The sequence below is a fragment of the Rana temporaria genome, chromosome 1 (assembly GCF_905171775.1).
Source record: "Rana temporaria chromosome 1, aRanTem1.1, whole genome shotgun sequence".
Lineage (NCBI taxonomy): Eukaryota > Metazoa > Chordata > Amphibia > Anura > Ranidae > Rana > Rana temporaria.
In genome coordinates this window covers 101,331,408-101,352,400 of record NC_053489.1, presented here as the reverse complement: position 1 = coordinate 101,352,400, position 20,993 = coordinate 101,331,408, and the positions used below count along the sequence as shown (strand labels likewise).

The following is a 20,993-nucleotide window of genomic DNA, read 5'->3' as shown; positions in this document are numbered from 1 at the left end:
CTATTCCTCCTACTGACTCCAACGATGGGGTACTTTTCCAACCACTAACACCAATGATGGGGAAGTGTTCCTCCCCTCCCAACAAGGGGGTACTATTCCTCCTATGACACCAATGACAGGGCATTAATACTCCCCAAACGAATCATGGGTTGCTATGCCATGTTTAATCTCACTGTTCACTATCCTTAGGAATTTTACAAAGCCTGGGGCATATTTTACTCCCACTGATGCCAAGGCCAAGGCCACAATCTGGTCCCCCTTAGGTCTGAAGGACAGTAAACAGGCCCTTTGTTTAGAGAGTTTGAGGAGAATAGTTCTAAGGCTGGCCATACACAGGCTACTCTCTTCCTTCTGGTGGGCCTGAAGCCAGTGATTATTGCTAGCAGCTAAAGCAGCCGCTTGCGATAGTCGCAAGTTTATCTGGTAGGCTGGTTGTACCCAAGTTGATCGATCAATCAACTTGGTACATTCCTTCCCATTAAAGGTCCAAATCTTGGCTGGTTCCTGCTGAACTAGCCAAGATCTGAACCGTGTATGGCCAGCCTAACCCTTTCTAACCACAGTATATCCACAAAATTCTGAAATCAAACTTTCAAAAAATACATTTAGAATATAACTAGCACATACCGTATTTATCGGCGTATACCGCGCACTTTTTTGCCCTGAAAATCAGGGCAAAATCGTGGGTGCGCGATATACGCCGATACCCACTTTCCCGCGCCGAGTTTGAATACTGCGCCGGCATATACCGAGCGCAGTACACTAGTGTATAGTCGGGCAGTCTCGGCTCCTCCCGCGCTCACGTCCTGGACGTACAGGACGTGAGCGCGACAGTAGCCGAGCCTGCCCGAGTGTACTGCGCTCGGTATATGCCGGCGCAGTATTCAAACTCGGCGCGGGAAACGAGCGAGGAGGACGCCGCAGAAGGACGCCGGACCCGACGAAAAGGACACCCGAAGCCGCAGACGGACGCCGGACCCGACGAGGCCGCCGATGGACGCCGCGCAAGACACCAAAACTGTAAGTACAAAATCCTTTTTTCCACAGGAATTTCTGCCCAACTTTAGGGGTGCGCGCTATACGCGGGAGCGCGCTATACCCCAATAAATACGGTATGTATTTTTTCTTTTTCTTTATTTTTAGCATTTTGTCCCACAAGATAGGGTCAAGAATGTGCAATGAAAGACTATTGTGCCAAGACCCAACTAGAAGTTTTCTTTTTTTAACATAGACACTTATATGCCAGTACTAACATGACAGTGTGTTGGCAGAGACAGTAAGGTCCTTTTTAAAATCTACATGCCTACAAACTTCAGGTGTATAGACTGTCTCCTCCACCAATAAAGCTATCTGCTCAGATAATGAACAGACTGGAAAGTCTGGTGACCAAACATTTCCAATGCAACTGACCGTCTCCGTCTATCCAAACATTGCCAGAACTCTCAACAAGAACAATGGACAATGAGATATCTGCCTTGACTTGACCAACGACCTTTTGCAGTGACCTATGATATGTGACAACAAACAAAGATTCTGGGCATATAATCCCATTCATTTTCAATAGAACCCTTAAGGCTGCATTCACACCTGAGCATAGGTCGTTCTGTCGTTTTTTCCGGCGTTTTTTTGCGCGTATTCATGCTTATTTGCGCGTTTGCATACAGCGTCGTCCGACGTTTTTGTACTTCGACGTTTTTTATTTTAGCCAATAGGAAAAATGATCATCTTTTCATCACTTGTTGCTATGTTGGTAGATTTTTTTTATCTTCTGCCTGGGTGAAATATTCTATTGATTAAAGCGACAAAACGCCCGTACGAAACTCTTGTTGTCGCGCTAGTTGCTTGAATCAAGCGTTTCCATTACTTTCTATGGGAAATGGAAACGCTCAAAAACGCCCAAACCGCCCGATACGCGCGTCAAAAAAGGGTCCAGAACTTGTTTGAGCTTCAGGCGTTCGGCGTCAGACGTTTTGGAGTGGAGATGTGAACCATCTCCATAGGGAATAATGTATTTTTTCCCCTTTAGCGTTTTTGAGCGTTGCGCTTCAGGCGACAGAACGCTCAGGTGTGGATGCAGCCTTACACACCAGGCTCCGTATTACCAGTCTAGACAACTTACATAATTATTTTGGCAGCATAAGGGGGGCTCTCCCAGGAACTCCCTTTTCACTGGTTGATTTGATGTCAAGAAAACTCTCAGTAAGGCTGAGTACACACCATTGCGAAATTAGATGTGGGGAGCCCCGCATCCAATTCGCAATAGCAGGAGCTGGCTCTCTATGGAGCCGGTTCACATATCTCCGCAGCAGGTCCTGTGCGTTTTGCAGAAAAACGCTGTGCGTTTTTTGGGCTAAAAATCGGACATGAAACTGTGAACGAGGACACACCGGACCCCTACTGTGACACAGATCCATTCTAGGTGTTAACCGAGCCTAAAGGGTCATACACATGATCGGATATTCCGACAACAATTGTCCAATGGATGTGTTTTGTCGGATAATCCGACTGTTGGTTAGCCATGCTCTCAAATTGTCCGTCAACAAATGTGTTCAGTCGGATTATCCGATCGCGTGTACACAAATCCATCAGACTAAAATCCAAAGTACAAACACGCATGCTCCGAACCAATGCTAACCATAAGACAACATTAACAGAAGTTGCCCAAAGGGTGGCGCTAAAGAGCAGAAAAAACACGTTGTTTCGTGTTTGTTGGCTGAAAAAGTTCTGTATGCAGAACAAGTTCACAAGTTTGTCCGATGGAAATCCGATCGTGTGAGTTCATTTCACACAAGCATCACATTTTAAAGGATATCAGAGCAAATTTTTTAAAACAATTCTGTACATCTTTGCAATACATGCCCATTTCTGCATGATTTATACCTTAAAGCGGTGGTTCACCCTAAATAACAATTTTTTACCATGAAATCCAGCATACTAGCGTGAGCTACAGTATGCCTTTATTTATTTTTTTTGCGCCTGTACTCACAGTTTAATCCAGTAGTTAAGTTTCAGACTCCCCGCAGGGAATGGGCGTTCCTATGCAGAGGGAACATGATTGACGGCCGGCTATGGCGCGTCACGCTTCCCGAAATTAGCCGGAGTAGGACTCGGCTCTTCACGGCGCCTGCGCACAGACTAGGAACTGACTGCGCAGGCGCCGTGAAGAGCCAAGTCCTATTTCGGCTATTTCCGGGAAGCGTGCCGCGCCATAGGCGGCCGTCACTCATGTTCCCCTCTGCATAGGAACGCCCATTCCCCTCGGGGAGTCTGAAACTTAACTACGGGATTAAAGGCACAAGATCCTATTTAAATGCGGACCGCGGCCGTCCCGGAGCTGTGTGAACAGGCTCCTTTGTGAGCCGGGCACACTCTTCTGTCATGCGAACTGGATGTGAGGAAACCCACATCCAATTCGCATATGTGGGAACCCAGCCATAAAGACCCTGAAAGTACAGAAAATTAAATGTTGATCTTCCAGATTATGCTCCTAAATTTCTTATTGTGAGCTGAAAAGGCACATTTTTGTGGACTGAATGGTGTCAGCCCTGCACAGTTCGCTTTTGCTACACTACTCCAGTGTTAATTTTGTTGACTAAAATATTTTTGTCATGGTTTTCGGCAGCGGCATGCTTTCACTGACGAAAATGAAACGAAAATCAATTAAAATTTTCTTCATTGAAAACAGAATGAAAATGTGAGGGAGGGATGTTTACCCACCTGAACTTCCGCTTTCCTCAGAGCTCCACCTGTCCCCTGAGAAGCTGTGATGGCTGAGAGATGGAGGCTCCCTCTGTCTGCCTGAGAGTTCTGGAACAATGTCCTACAAACTACATAGTGAGTGTTTCCCCTCCCAGCAAGGTAGCAGTGCTGAGCATTGTGTACAATAACAGCCACCTCAGACCAGTTCTCTGCCCTGTGTACTCACAAACTACATAGTGAGTGTTTCCCCTCCCAGCAAGGTAGCAGTGCTGAGCACTGTGTACAATAACAGCCACCTCAGACCTGTGCACTCCCTCACTCCCATTTACTTCCCCATCCCCACTACATGTTATTACAATTTTACTCCAGGAGTATAACATGAGTTTGGAAATTTTACAAAAAAAAATTAAATAATGCACTACAATTTACCTAAGCCCATTAGATATTAGTCGGCTGAAATGTAACAGAGAGATTTTAGTCAACTAAGATATGACTATTCAGATGACTAAAGTACGACTAAAACTAAAATGTAATTTTAGTCAAACTAAATCAAAATTTTACATCAAAATTAACACTGAACTACCCAAACCCTCCCCCCACAGCATTATATCTAGTGTAGTCCCAAGATAAGAGCTAGGAGGACCAATTACTCTCCTTGAGGTAACACAGAAAGTGTGCACAAGACACAGGACAGCCCTAACCCACTGTACATACGATGAAATTAATGGACGGATGATCGTCCGTTTTTTTTTGCATGCTAGTATCGAAAACACATAGGTTACTAAAATACGAAAATTCTCATACGACAGAATGAAAATGTTTGTCCCTTCGGAGAATTTTAGATGAAAGCTGTGTACTAACGATCAGATCACCATACGGTCGCTTTCCAAAAGTGGGAGCTGCTTCCTCCCCCCCTCTGGTGCCACATTTGGCATCTTTAGTTTAACATTCTTTTTATTTTTATTTTCTAATAGGTAGGCAGTTACATGTTACAACTCTCAAAAAAAAACATTACAATTTAATATATATATATATATATATATATATATATATATAACATATACTTCATATTCCAATTTTACTCGAAAATAAAGGAGTTACCCCTAACTCCTTCCCCACATTCCTTCCCCTGCAGTCTAAGTTCCCTTGACTCTAATTTACCTCAGAGCATACATCTCCTACCTATTATCTAACCCCCTAAAATCCCCCCTACCCAAAAAAAAAAAAAAAAGGAAACCCTCACCCCCCTCCCCATACATTTGGCATCTTTCAGGGGGAGGGGAAAAACGGGTACCTGTTTTTGACCAAAACCCGACGCCCATTGGAATTTCGGCCTCTCCTCCTTCCTCCGCCACTGGGCCAATTAGAAAGAGCAGCACGCTTCACACTCCGCTTTAGGTCTTTGACAAAATCAACAGGCATTGTTTATTTTTTTTTAACTTATTGAACATATAGAACAAAACACTTGTAGGCCTTATGCCTGAACACCTTTGCTCCCGGCAGAAAAAAGCAGCTGAAAAAACGCAGTGTTTTGCACATGCGTTTAGGCACATCAAGCCTTTGGGTATTCGGCCATTCCACTGGTCAATTTTAATTTATTTTGGCCACTAGCATTTAAGAGCATTCATAGGTGTTTAGGTGCGTCAAACATTTTTTCTGCTCAAACGCTTCTCTCCTGTAAACATAAGTGATGTTTTTTTTTCTGCCTCTAAACACCTGTAAACGCGTATATGTGCATGGGCACATAGGCTAAGACAAAGGGGCATTCAGAGGTAGAAAAAATGCACTGCTCCAAGGAAAAAGCATCTGTAAAAACATGCTTTTAGCCATGTTTTTGACTAGTATTTATTGCCGTTTATGCACTTTTTTGGCGTTATTGTTTTTAGGCGTTTTTACAGTAAAAACACTCCCCTATAATGTAAAAATGCCAAAAGAGGCTTAGGCCGCGTACACACGATCGGTCAAAACGATCGTGTGTGGGCCGCATCGGTCAGTTATCCTTCGGTCAAAAAAATGAGAACTTGCTTTAAAATTTAATTGATGGATGCCTAACCGATAGGTCAAAACTAGGGTTGTCCAGATACCGATACCAGTATCGGTATCGGGACCGATACCGAGTATTTGCCGGAGTACTCGTACTCGCGCAAATACCCCCGATACCTAAATAGAATACTTTCCCCCCCCTTTCCCCCCCCGCCGCATCGCGCCGCCGCATCGAGGGACATGGCTAGAGGGACATTGCTGCATATGTGAGGGACATGGCTAGAGGGACATTGCTGCATATGTGAGGGACATGGCTAGAGGGACATGGCTGCATATGTGAGGGACATGGCTAGAGGGACATTGCTGCATATGTGAGGGACATGGCTAGAGGGACATTGCTGCATATGTGAGGGACAGGGCTAGAGGGACATTGCTGCATATGTGAGGGACATGGCTAGAGGGACATGGCTGCATATGTGAGGGACATGGCTAGAGGGACATGGCTGCATATGTGAGGGACATGGCTAGAGGGACATGGCTGCATATGTGGGGGACATGGCTGCATATGTGAGGGACATGGCTAGAGGGACATGGCTGCATATGTGGGGGGCATGGCTGCATATGGGGGGGACATGGCTGCATTTGGGGACACATTTTAAAAAAGTATCGGTATTCGGTATCGGCGACTACTTGAAAAAAAGTATCGGTACTTGTACTCGGTCCTAAAAAAGTGGTATCGGGACAACCCTAGTCAAAACCGATCGTTAGTATGCAAAAGCATCGGTTAAAAACCCGCGCATGCTCAGAATCAAGTCAACGCATGCTTGGAAGCATTGAACTTTGTTTTTTTCAGCACGCCGTGTTTTACGTCACTGTGTTCTGACACGATCGGTTCATTAACCGTGGTGTGTAGGCACATCAGACCATCAGTCAGCTGCATCGGTTAACCGATGACACCGGTCTCTCATCGGATGGACTGATCGTGTGTACGCGGCCTCAAAGGTGGTTAGTGTTTAGCGGAGTTTAGCCCCGTTTTTTTTTTTTTGTGTTTTCCATTTCAACAGCTTAACAGCCTCTGCTCCTAGACGTACAGGCTGTCGTTTTTTTTCTACTGTTCCTAAAAACGTATGCCTGCAAACGCCTCTGAAGGTTTGTGTGCATCAGTGGCGGTGCGTCCAAAGAGGGCGCAGGAGCGCCGCCCCCTCTCTCCTGCACCGGTCAATCAATAATAGATAGATTCATGCATTGCATGAATCTATCTATTGCCGCCGCTGCCACCCCCTATTCAGGTGTCTGGCCCCTTGTCGAATGCCGGGCATCTGAATTACAGCAGCAGGGGTGTATTTGGAAGTGCCTGATTAGAGCCATAGGCTTTAATAGGCTTCCAAATTGTTAAACAGCGGCCGCACTGCTGTGCGTTCGCTGTTTACACAGTGTTGTGTTAGGGAATCAAATAAATAGTTTCCCTAACACTAACCCGCCTCTCAGCCAATCAGGTGCACAGGGTTGCCGAAAGAAGCTGAACGTCGGTGCGCAGGCGCCTTATAGAGCCGACTCGCAGTCCGGCAACTCGTGACGCGCTGTATGCGACGGTTGGAAGCCTGTCAATCAATTAGGAATGCCCAGTCCCGCAGATTATACCCAGAAGCCGCGGAGAACATATATCTATAAAACGGTATGTACGGCAACGATTAAAAAAAAAAAAAACACCCGATTGTGCTTCTAACAACTCGCCTGAATCTAATGTTAAACATTTTTTTTTGGGTGAACCCCCGCTTTAATGGGCACAGTGGTGGCAATTGATGGGCACAGTGGCTGCATTTTATGGGCACAGTGGCTGCGTTTGATGGCACAGTGGCTGCGTTTGGTGGGCACAGTGGCTGCGTTTGATGGCACAGTGGCTGCGTTTGAGGGGCAAAGTGACTGCGTTTGATGGGCACAGTGGCTCATTTGATGGCACAGTAGCTGCGTTTGATGGGCACAGTGGCTGCAATTTATGTTTTTTCTGAACAAAAGTGAAGTTACTCCTTAGGGCCTCTTTCACACGACAAGCCTGGACAGGCGGATCTGAGCGGGGCCATCCATTGACTCCCGGATGTTAGCGGAGATGTGTCCGCTGACACCCGTCTGCCATCCCATCTGCTAAAATCAGTCAAATGGCGATATGTTCAGCCATCCGTTTGGCGGATCGAATGAGATCTGATAAAAACGAACATGCTGTCCATTTTCGTCCGATCTCTCCATAGGAATCAGCGGGGCTCTGACAGGCCCCTCTCTGCTCACGGTCCTGACTGCTAAGCACATGACAAGCCAAAAAAAAACAATGTTGCGTTTAAGTACAAAGAGGAGAGCAACGCAAGGACCAGGCAACGAATGATACCAAACATTGATTAATACTATCCAGCAAACACAAGTATGTTAAACTCACAATACTCACTCAATTCACATTAGCCCTCGTTCACACTGGTGCGATTTGTTTTACGCTATGATAGTTCAAAATCACATGACAAAGTGGCACCCCATTGCCAGCAACGTTCCTGCACTATTTTTTTCCAATTTCATTGCGACTTGCATAGACTTCTGTTAAACAAAGTTGTAAGCCGCAATGAAATCGAATGTGCAAATCACACTGATCTGCGGCTTTGGAATCGTGCTGAAGTAGCGCAATTTCAGAGCTTCACTGGTGTGAACCAGGACTTGGCCCAGGTTTACACTGGGCTGTGGGAATGAAGCCTGTCAGTCCTGATTTCGGCTGCAATTTCAGAGACATCTGTGCATCTCAATGTAAATCGCAGCCTGAAATTCACAAAAAGTAGTAGAGAAACTACTTTTTGAAATCGGTGCAGTGCCGCAGATGCAACGGCGCACCGATTAGGACGGCGCCATTGCCGGCAAATGCCACCAATTTAACATGTTAACTCACATGTCAAAACACACCAGTGTGAACCAGGGCTGAATTAGAGTTCTGTGTGAACCAGTGCAGCAACAATCCAGAGAGAAACTCAACATGGACACTGGGGGCCAGATTCACAGAAGAAATACGCCGGAGTATCTACTGATACTCCGGCGTATTTTCAAATTTGCCGCGTCGTTTCTTAATTTGTGATTCACAAACAAGATACGACGGCATTTGGCTAAGATCCGACAGGCTTACGGCTTCGTACGCCTTCAGATCTTAGGCTGCAATACTTCGGCCGCCGCTGGGTGGAGTTCGCGTCGTTTTCCAGCGTCAGGTATGCAAATGAGCTTTTACGGCAATCCACAAAGGTACTCGCGTGCGTTACGTCGTCGCAAGCCTGCTTTTTCATGGCTTAACTTTACACCAGTCATGTTAAAGTATGGCTGTCGTTCCCGCGGCGAATTTAAAAGAAAACATTTTCGGCGTAAGTACGTTACGCACGTCGCCATTCACAAACACAACGGGGCGCCGTAATTTTGTGCAAAGCACGGCGGGAAATTTCCAAACGGAGCATGCGCAGAACGTTCGGCGCGGGAACGCGCCTAATTTAAATGGTACAGGCCCCATTTGAATTAGGCGGGCTTGCGCCAGACGGCTTTACGCTACGCCGCCGAAAGTTTACACGCAAGTGCTTGGTACCTTTTTCCTAATCAATATACAGCTGTCACATGACCCAGATCTTTCCCAACCTGCCTGCAGGGAAACATAAGCAGGGGGAGCTTCTAGTCCTCTGCTGCTGGTCACATTAAAAAAAAACACACACAAAAAAAACAACACTTTCACAATACAGAGTCAAAATCAGGGCTCGAGTCCTGCGGGAACGCGTGGGAACGGAGTTCCTGCACTTTTTTCACAGCAGGAACTCAGTTCCCTTTGCAGGAATAGAGCAGCCGAGCCGCCCGAGCCAATCCTTCACTAAGCGGTGATGCCCAGCTCGAGTCCTTGCTTCTTTCTAAATCCAGCGATAACTCGCAGCAGACCTCCGCAATGTCTCCTGGGAACAATGGCAAAAGCTCCCAGGAGACATTGCGGCATCGAGGAAGTGACGGAATACCCGCACACTACCCGATGAATCCATATACAGGAAGCGGCCAGTAACATAAAGGATTACTAAGGTACAGTGGATCGAAAAAAAGTTTAGTAATTATGCATATGAGCGTATCATTTTTTTTTTGGTGGGGGAGTGGATCTTGGGTGGGAGTTCCCACACTTTTTTCCCCAGGACTTGACCCCTGGTCAAAATAAATAATTAATATCAATAAACTGTTTTAAATTGTCGTACAAATATATATATATATTTGAAATACAATTTGTATTATGTTTTTCAGGGCAAAAAAGTGCGCGGTATACGCCGATAAATACGGTAACTAGATGGACCTGTGTTTTTATTAAACCTTCCCAATTGTGTAAATTTGTAAATTAAAAACGTTCCCTAAAGGAGTCACAAATCTTTGAGCAAGTTTCAGGTAAAAACTCACGAAGCTCTCTGGAAAGTCATATACTGTATAATCATTTCCGATGCATTTACAAGATGACCTCACCCAGGAAAAATAATGTTACAGTGTGTTTCATATACTGCTTCTATTCTGGAAAGTGGCAAAACAAAGCTATTTGTTGGAGATCATTGTGTTACCATCAGGAGTCATGAGCCACAATCCACTACAAATAAATACGGCTTTGATTTACAACAGCGGTTCTCAACCCGGGGGTCGTTTGGCAATTTGCCGGGGGTCGCGAATGCTAGTCCAAACTGTAACGCTGGCCGAGACGGACCCGAAATTACTGTTTACACCTGAGTCTGTCCGTCTCGGCCAGCAAGACGTCACTTCCGGGAGAGGAGAACCGTACGGAAGTGACGTTCCGTCGCCGCCATCATGGTACTCTCGTCTGCAGTAAGGCTGCAATTAGAAGTCAGCAAGCGGAGTTAACCGGAAGTGACGCCGCCGCCATCTTGGTACCCTCGTCCGCAGCAAGGCTACTGTTAGAAGTCAGCAAGCGGACATCTTTTTACACCCACCGAAGTCTTGCAGTTTACACGTATTTTTACCAGTAAACTGAGCTTATATACTATATAAGCTTTATATAGTATATATGCTCAGTTTACTGGTAAAAATACATGTAAAATACAAGACTTTGGTGGGTGTAAAAAGATGTCCGCTTGCCGACTTCTAACTGTAGCCTTGCTGCGGACGAGGGTACCAAGATGGCGGCGGCATCACTTCCGGTTAATATAATAGACGGGTTGCTGATGCTGACGGAACACCTGAGGTAACCTGAGGTACTTTGGCAAGCCAGGCACTAAATACTGGTAATTAAGGCATTTTTGCACTGTTTGTCACAGCAGTGTAATTAATACATCGGTTTTGATTAAATAAGTCTGACATGACTGTGAAAAATATAATTGTGGTACAATACATATCATTTATATATAAATGTCCCAGTTGGTTCCTCAAAAGTGGTTATTCCGTGTCAGTTCTAGATACATGTTTGGGTGCTATACACTTTGAATATCTAGCACTGACACGGAATAACCACATTTGAGGAGCCAACTGGGACGTTCATATATAAATGATATGTCTTGTTCTATAATAATTTTTTTCTTGCATAGCCACGTCATGTTGGACTTAAAGCAGAGTTACGCCATTTTTTTTTTTTTTTTTAAGTCCAACATGACGTGGCTATGCAAGAAAATAATTAAGTCAGTGCTAGATACATGCTTGGGTGCTATACACTTTGTAAATAATTTTACTGTTGGGGGTCCCCACAACTTGGGAAATTTCATCAAGGGGTCACGGCACTAGAAAGGTTGAGAACCACTGATTTACAAACACTTGAGCAAAATTCCAAAAGTTCGGGCTACATTCACACCAGCATCATGCGTTTGGTAACGATACGTTATTCTTCCTAGATCTCCTACTTTTATATTTGCATGCTTTTCAAATATTTACATGTGTTCAGACATGTATCAAATCTGCTGCTGGATGCCACAATTCTTTTTTCTTTAGACCCCATTCACACCTAAGCGACAAAACGCCCGACGCGGGACGCTTCTGTCGCTAGAGGTGAGAATTCCCATTGCCGTCTATGGAGATGGTTCACATCTCATAGACGCGCAACGCCTGTCGCCTGAAAAAAAGTCCCGGACCCTTTTTTTCAAGCGACACGCGCGTTTTCCCATAGACAGCAATGGGAATACTTTAGAAAAAAAAAAAAAAAAAAAGAAACATTTGTAATCGCGGCAAATCTGCCGCTACACGCGTACGCGGCTGTCGCTTAGGTGTGAATGCAGCCTTAAGTGCAGCTGAACTAAAGTCACATATAAATACACATTGTGAATTATACATATTATTATTATTATTATTTACATGCTTTTAGAAATGTCCTATGAATACAAATAAATGGCGGTGTAAACGAGGCCCCAGAAACAAGTTTTACCTTTTGCATTTAAATACATTTCTATAAACCAGAACCACATGTGGCCAATAACATGTACATTCATTTTATATATGCAAAAAAGATGCACAGACCCTATACAATGATAGATACAGGATCGTTGTCTGTATGTCTGTATCACAATTGACCTGTGAAATACACTGTCATAAACACTGATGGCGCGTACACATAACCGTTTTTCGGGTTGTTAAAAATTCAGTTTTTAAGGCTCTAGAAAAAAAACGACGTTTTTTTCAACCTGATCATTAAAACGGCCTTGCCTACACACGATCGTGTAAAAAAAAAATGCTCTAGCAAAGCGCGGTGACGTACAACAGGTACAACGGCACTATAAAGGGGAAGTTTCATTCGGATAGCGCCACCCTTTGGGCTGCTTTTGCTGATTTTGTGTTAGTAAAAGACGATTTGCGCTTTTTAGTCTGTTACAGCGTGATGAATGTGCTTACTCCATTACGAACGCTAGTTTTACCAGAACGAGTGCTCCCGTCTCATAACTTGCTTCTGAGCATGCACGTTTTTTTCCACGTCGTTAAAGCCCACACAAGACCATTTTTTACAACCTTAAAAACAACAAAGTTAAAAACGTTGTGAAAAAATAGAGCATGTTCGAAATTTTTAATGCCTATTTTTTAAATCGTGAAAAATGCTCTGGAGCCCACACACAATCGTTTTATTTACATTAAAAAAAAACTTCATTTTTTAGAACCCGAAAAACGGTCGTGTGTACGTGGCATGAGACTTTATCAAACAGAGGTTTAAAGTCACACTGGCATTTGTAGATAGTATATGGGTATGCTGGCATTTGTAGAAGGTATGTGGGCATGCTGGTAATTGAGGACTATATGGCCATGCCTCTTTGCAGAAGGTATATGGGCAATCCTGTATTTGTAGAACGTATATGGTCATGCTGGCATTTGTAGAAGGTATAAGGTAGTACTTGTACTTGTAAAAGGTATATGGACAGGCCGTGGTTTGAAGAAGGTATACAGTCATGCTGCCATTTGTAGATGGTATATGGACATGCCTGTATATGTAGAAGATATACAGAGATGTTGGCATTTGAAGAAGGTATATCTGAATCCCAGAGGCGATTCAGTTGGCAGGCGTTGCGCTATATAAGTTTCTCACTCATATGACTATACTATACCGATTTGAAGATGGTATATGGACAGGCCTGTATTTGTAGAAGGTATATGCACTTGTCTTTATTTGAAGAAGGTATACAGTCATGCTGACATTTGTAGAAGGTATAAGACAACGCTATTTGTAGATGGTATAATGCCATGATATTGGTAGAAGGTATATGCACGTGCCTGAATTTGTAGAAGGAATATATAGCCATGCCTCTTTGTAAATGGTTCATATGACCATGTCTGTGTTTGTAGAAGGTATACGGGAAGAAGGTATCTATGGCCATATCTATATTTGTAGTGGGTATATGGACATGTCTGTATTTATAGAAGGTATACAGTCGTGCCTGTATTTGTAAAAGGTATATGACCATGCCTATGTTTTTTTTCAGGTATATACCCTTACCAGTTTGTAGAAGGTATTTACAGCCATGGCTGTATTTGTGAAATGTATATGGACATGATGACATCTGTAGATGGCATATGACCATGCCTGTGTTTGTTGAAAGTATATGGCCATGGCTGTTTGTAGAAGGCATATATGGCATATGACCATCTCTGTAGTTATAGAAGGTATATATCTGTATTTCTATGGACGTATATATATATATATATATATATATATATGTGTGTGTGTATAATAGTAGAAGTTATATATCTATAGAAGGTATGTGTATATCTATAGAAGGTATGTGTATATTTATAGAAGATATATATATATATATATATATATATATATATATATATATATATATATATATATATATGTGTGTATAATAATAGAAGGTATATATCTATAGAAGGTATATATATATGTGTATATCTATAGAAGGTATATATATGTATGTGTTTAATAATAGAAGGTATACATCTATAGAAGGTATATATATGTATGTGTTTAATAATAGAAGGTATACATCTATAGAAGGTATATATATGTGTATATCTATAGAAGGTATATATATGTATGTGTTTAATAATAGAAGGTATATATCTATAGAAGATATATATGTGTGTGTATATCTATAGAAGATATATATGTGTGTGTGTATATCTATAGAAGTATAGATGTATAATAATAGAAGGTATATATCTATAGAAGGTATATATATGTGTATAATAATAGAAGGTATATATCTATAGAAGATATATATGTGTGTGTATATCTATAGAATATATATATATATATGTATGTGGTGATTGGAGGCAGGGCTCGGAGCGGCCCATGGGGTGCCCAGCTCTCTCCCCGCACACACACCGTCTCTATCCCGGTGTATTGGGGGGGGGGGGGGGGGCGGCACCGATATTGATGACAATTGGATGGACGGATGGATCGGTAGAGGGGTGAGGGGTAGAGGGGTGCCCACCTGAGTCCCGGGTCACACATTGTACTGAGCACCTGATATGAGATAGAAGGAGGGAGCCCTGCGGCCGCTATTAGGGGGAGAGGTGGGAGGAGGAAGAGGATGTGATGATGAAGATAATGATAATATAGATCAGGGTCACTGACACTGGATGGGGTTGCCAGCCGCCATCACTCACCTAGACAATGTCTGTCCTCCCCGGGCGCTCGCTGCTGCTGCTGCTGCTGGACTGCGTGATTGACAGCTGCCTGCAGTCCCCCGTGTCGGCGCTGCGCGGCGCTGTCCGCTGCCTCTGCCCCTGTGACGTGACACCTGCACTGGCTGGGAATGCCGCTGGCGGTGGGTCGCTGCTCCGTCTATAGGAGGTGTAGTACGGGGCTATGCTGTAATCTCCTGACTGTCATTATTGGAGGAGAGGGGCAGATCATGTGATAGTTTACAGCAGAGACACCAGCTGGACTGATTTCTAGCACGTCCCCTGATTGGAGGATCTCTCCCTACATTGTACTTTATTTTATGTTGTTTCAGTTTCATCTACAAATATTATTTCATGCTGGGAAATAATAATGGGCAGACAGGCAGCATTTTTAATGCATAAGAGACATGCTTTGTCTTTTTTGCATTATTTATACAGTGAGGTGCACACAGGCAGCTTACTGCCCAAATTCAGCAATGCCAAAGCTGATGGAACTCCCACCTATGATTGGAGGGTGATGTCATCACAACAGCAGGCGGCAATCAAGACCCAGAAGTGCATGAAGATGTCTGCGGGCGGCGGAGAGTTCCAGAATGGCGCATTGTTGAATTGAAGGTGAGTATAGTTCTACTTTAAGGTGGTACTATACCCTCCCATCCTATTCAGCCAAGGAAGCTGTCATCTTAGACTCTGATTGATCTGTAATTGCCATCCATGGTGCTACACATGTGATCAGGCGTTATAGCCGTGCTGTCCCATTGATTTCAATGGGCAGCAGCGGAAAGGAGCGGTAGACACACCGCTCCTTCTCCGCTCCAAAGATGCGGCTAGCAGGACTTTTTTTTACCATCCTGCTAGCGCAACGCTCCAGTGTGAAAGCCCTTGGGGCTTTCACACTGAAGTGAATGGTGCAGCTGTTTAAGGGTGGATTGCAGGCGCTATTTTTAATGCTATAGCGCCTGGAATCCGCTCCAGTATGAAAGGGGTCTTTACACTAGCATTGGAGGGGGAGAGGAATCAGATAAGCGGAAGTTCCACTTTTGGGTGGAACTCTGCTTTTACAGTAAAGGAAGTTTAAAGCGGTAGTAAAACCGCATATTTTTTTACACCTGTAAGGCAAAAGACATAATGAACTAGTATGCACCGCATACTAGCTCTCTATTAAATACTTACCTTAGAATGAGGCGTTGCAGGTGATTTCAGTCCACGCCGAGGGAGTGGACATTTTCCCTCTGCGTGTCTACTGGGTATCACGGCTCCGGCGATGTGAGTGGCTGCAGCAGCCATGTCGTCACTCCCGCGCATGAGCACAGGAGACTTTTTTCCCGCAAGGTCCAGCGTGTCCCGGACCTTTCAGCCGAGAAACTCAGATCGCATGTGCTGCTGAAGTCATTGGCCCGGATTCACAGACACTTGCGCACATTTATGCCGCCGTAGCGTATCTCCTTTATGCTACGCCAACGCAGAGAGGCAAGCATGGAATTCACAAAGCACTTCCTCCCAAAACTGCGCTGGGTTTCCTAGGCGTAAGCTGGCGTAGGTGGGCGTGAGCCATGCAAATGAGGCGTGACCCCATGCAAATGATGGGCCGAGCGCCAGACAGATACGTATAACGAACGGCACATGCGCCGTCCCGTGGGCGCATCTCAGTGGGCATGCTCACAATCACGTCGGAACAACTGCCTAAGATACGCCGGATCACTGCCTACGGCATGAACGTAACCTACGCCTAGTCATATTCACGTCCAACGAAAACTACGTAAACTACGTCGGCTTGTGTTCCCTGGTGCAGCCCTTTGCATGGATGCTGCTGAGTTACACCTCCTTTATGAGGCTTAACTTTACGCTGGACGTACAATTTACGCGCACCAGTCGTAGCCTGCGTCGGGCGCAAGTACGATCGTGAATCGGCGTATCTCACTCATTTGTATATTGGAATGGAAAATCAATGGGAGCGCCACATGCGTCCAGCGTATATATGCGCCCACTCTACGCCGGCGTAGGCAAATTACGTCGGTGGAATGAAGCCTATTTTTAGGCGTATCTTAGTTTTGTGGGCACGGCGCACAGATACGACGGCGCATATTTGCACTTACGCGGCGTATCTCGAGATACGTCGGCGCAAGTGCTTTGTGAATCCGGGCCATAGTCTATAATGTATAATCCATAGTCCCAAATCCAAATTCTATAATCCATAGTCTATAATCCACAGTCCATAGTCTATAGTCCATAGTCCATAGTCTATCGTGTATTATCCATTGTCTAGAATCCATATTCCATATAACACACAATCTATATTCCATAGTCTATAATCCACAGTCCATAGTCTATAATCCATAACTTATAGTCTAAAATCCATAGTCTATATTCTATAAACCACAGTCTATAGTCGATCTCAGGAGCGTGCAGGAGAGGGTGGCAATCTTTCTACATACAGTGTGACCATGGAGAATGAATATAGCCAGTGGCCACCCACTAACACCAAGTCAGATCACAGCAGGACTTGGGAGATTTGGAAGAGGGAGAGCAATAGAAGGACATTTTTGGAGTTAAATTAATATTAAAATCAAAAACAAAAAATGTAATATATTTCAGTTCATCCTCTCTTAAATTTGGTGGCTGCATTAGTTTTTTTTTGTAATTTCAGGTATATTTCGTTTTAATTTCACCTGGTGATCTGACCAGTAATATACTTCCTGTCTTAGGGTGTCTCCACTCTGGATGGAAAAGCAACTGAGACACCCTTGGAAAACAGCATTGTCAATCTGTAGAGAAGATAGTGTTAGATAATAAATATCATATAATCATATAATAAATATCCCCCAAAAACATATATAAAAAAAAAATTTCCTCAGTTTAGGCCGATACATATTCTCCTACCTATTTTTGGTAAAAAAAATCGCAATAAGCGTTTATCGATTGGTTTGCGCAAAATTTATAGCGTTTACAAAATAGGGGATAGTTTTATTATTTTTAATTTTTTTACTACTAATGGCGGTGATCATCGATTTTTTTCGTGACTGCGACATTATGGCGGACACTTCGGACAATTTTGACACATTTTTGGGACCATTGTCATTTTCACAGCAAAAAATGCATTTAAATTGCATTGTTTATTGTGAAAATGACAGTTGCAGTTTGGGAGTTAACCACAGGGGGCGCTGTAGGAGTTAGGGTTCACCTAGTGTGTGTTTACAACTGTAGGGGGGTGTGGCTGTAGGACTGACGTCATCAATCGAGTCTCCCTATAAAAGGGATGACTCGATCGGTGCAGCGCCATAGTGAAGCACGGGGAAGCAGTGTTTACATACGGCTCTCCCCGTTCTTCAGCTCCGGGGAGCGATCGCGAGGGGGCGGCTAGAAACGAATAGCCGCGCCCTCGTCCCGGATCGCTCCTGAAGGAACCGCCGCATGTACTGGGGGGGGGTCCCGATCGGACCCCCGACCCACGTCTAGGCAGGGACGTACAGGTACGCCAATGTGCCTGTCCGTGCCATTCTGCCGACGTAAATGTACATGCGGCGGTCCGGAAGTGGTTAAGGACATCCAACTGTATATATACGTCGGCAGAATGATACGGACAGGCATAATCACATACCCGTACACGGCCCTTTAAATGCCTGCCGTTTGGTCGTGAGTGCGCCGCCGGCGGCACGCTCGTGACCCTAGCGCCTTCCCCCCGTGATTTGCACTGCGGGTCCCATGGACTCGATCGCCGCAGGGATCCCCGCGATCGTCTCACGGAGGTATAGAGCAGAGAGATGCTTGTGTAAACAAGCACCTCCCCGCTCTGATTAGTGACAATGACACTGATCTCGGCTCTGTGTACTCGGAGCGGAGATCAGTGTCATGTGACACAGGGCCCATCCCCCCTACAGTAAGAAACACTATACAGGGAACACTTAACACCTACAGTGCCACCTAGCGGTTAACCCCTTCACTGCCAGTGTCATTTTCACAGTAACCAGTGCATTTTTATAGCACTGATCGCTGTGAAAATGACAATGGTCCCAAAAATGTGTCCAAAGTGTCTGATGTGTCCGCCATAATGTCGCAGTCACAAAAAAAATTATTGCGCTTTTCTTTACCAAAAATATGTAGAAGAATACGTATCGGCCTAAACCGAGGAAAACATTTTTTTATATATTTTTTGTAGATAAACGCTAAGTCCCGGAAGGTATGGGCGGAAATCGAGAGCCGGCCGGCTCGAATACTTTTCTCTGACATGCTTTTAAATTTCATCGTAACTGTAAGTGTACATCTGTGTATTTTAATAAATTAGTTGGATACAGTTTACACTATGAGAGTTTTTTTATCTGCATGGGGAACTGTTAACTGCGGAACTGCTTGAGGATTCCTGTCACAGAAGACCTAGGAAAGCTCACAGGCTAACATAGAGATTTAGCCACAAGCTGTTTTGATCTCCCTTAAAAAGAGATTGATACATTTGGTAAGCGGCTTTGATGTTACAGGTGGAGGATTCTTTTTCTTAAAGGGGTTGTAAAGGAATTCCCCCCCCCCCCCTAAATGGCTTCCTTTACCTTAGTGCAGTCCTCCTTCACTTACCTCATCCTTCCATTTTGCTTTTTAATGTCCTTATTTCTTCTGAGAAATCCTCACTTCCTGTTCTTCTGTCTGTAACTCCACACAGTAATGCAAGGCTCTCCCTGGTGTGGAGAAAGCCTCTTAAGGGGGGAGGGGGCCAGCAGGCAAGTCGAGGACACTCTCTACTTTGCAGATAGAGAAAGGAGCTGTGTGTTAGTGGGCGTCCTAAACACTCCTGCTCGCCCCCTCCCCCCTCAAGAGGCTTTCTCCACACCAGTGAGAAAGCCTCGCATTACGGTGTGTAGTTACAGACAGAAGAACAGGAAGTGAGGATTTCTCAGAAGAAATAAGGACATTTAAAAGCAAGATGGAAGGATGAGGTAAGTGAAGGAGGACTGTACTAAGGTAAAGGAAGCTATTTAGGGGATTTGTTTTCCCTTTACAACCCCTTTAACCATCACCCTTCTTTTGGTGTTCATTGATTTGAAGTTACTGGATCTTTTCATGGAGGATGTGTGTGTCTTGGAACTCTGCCCTTTAACCTTGTAGTAGTGAAGCGCATAATTTTTGGTAGTCACATCCACAAGGTGTGAGCGTCCCAACAGAGACTTATCATTGTTATGCGACTCAATTTTTCATATTTAAGTGTGATATTCTTTCAATTTTTTGAACAGGTGTTCTCATGATTTGAAACTCATCTGTTTCACAATATATGCACATTCTATATAAGTTTATTTCTCTTTATATATTTCTTGCAGCGCAGCTCATTATTATATATATGGTATGAACACTGACTGTGGCGCTCATCAAGAGAACATTGTGTACAACCAGCCTGCCCACACATGAATCAAAATTTGGATGATCCCTGCTGCGATCCATGTTTGGCCAGCTTTACCCAAACTGTTTTATATGAGGACCAGTGGCGGTGCGTCCAGGGGGGGCGCAAGAGCACCGCCCCCTCTCTCCTGCACGCACCCATCACTCAACAATAGATATATTCATGCATTGCATGCCGCCCCCCTCTCTCCTGCATGCACCCGTCATTCAACAATAGATATATTCATGCATTGCATGAATATATCTATTGTCGCCGCTGCCGCCCACTATTCAGGTGTCTGGCCCACTGTTGAGCACCGGCCATCTGAATAATGTTTTTGAAGTGCCTGATTAGAGCCAGAGTATCTACTAGGCTTCTCAATTAGAGCCTGTGGGCTCTAATCAGCCTCCAAATGGTTAAACAGCGGGCGCGCATCTGTGCGTTCCCTGTTTAACCACTTCAGACCCGCGCTATTGACAAAATACGTCAACAGCGCGGTTCTGAGGTGCCAACAGGATGTCTTTGGACGTCATTTGTTTTTCGCCTCCCTGCGCGTCCCCGCGAGCGTGCATCGGCGAAAAACTGTGTTGGCCGTGTCCCTCGGACACAGCTAATCACAGATCGTGCTGAATGGCCAATCACAGCGGCCATTCAGCACTCGATCTAGCCGTCCAATGAGAGATGATCTCAAATGTAAACAAATGAGATCATCTCTCATCGCCGGCTTTCTCTCCTCACACACAGACAGCGTGTGAGGAGAGAATCGTTCTAACGTTTCAGTGAGTTTGCATAGGATTGTAAAAACACACAAAAAAGTGCCCACAGTCCCTGCCAGTGCCACCTTGCC

General features: G+C 44.6%; 1 protein-coding gene across 2 annotated transcripts in view; it reads right to left on the bottom strand.

The window, feature by feature from the left end:
• Nucleotides 1-14,976, bottom strand: part of FAM169A (family with sequence similarity 169 member A) — a 103,515-nt gene extending 88,539 nt beyond the window's left edge. The window contains exon 1 of one of the 2 annotated variants that reach the window (XM_040341418.1): nucleotides 14,767-14,976. The gene's annotated coding sequence lies outside the window, so the exon portion shown is untranslated. Of the gene's footprint in view, nucleotides 1-3,717; nucleotides 3,741-14,766 lie in introns of those variants that run through there. The other variant, XM_040341427.1, reaches the window with a different exon arrangement.
• Nucleotides 14,977-20,993: the final 6,017 nt, after the last annotated feature.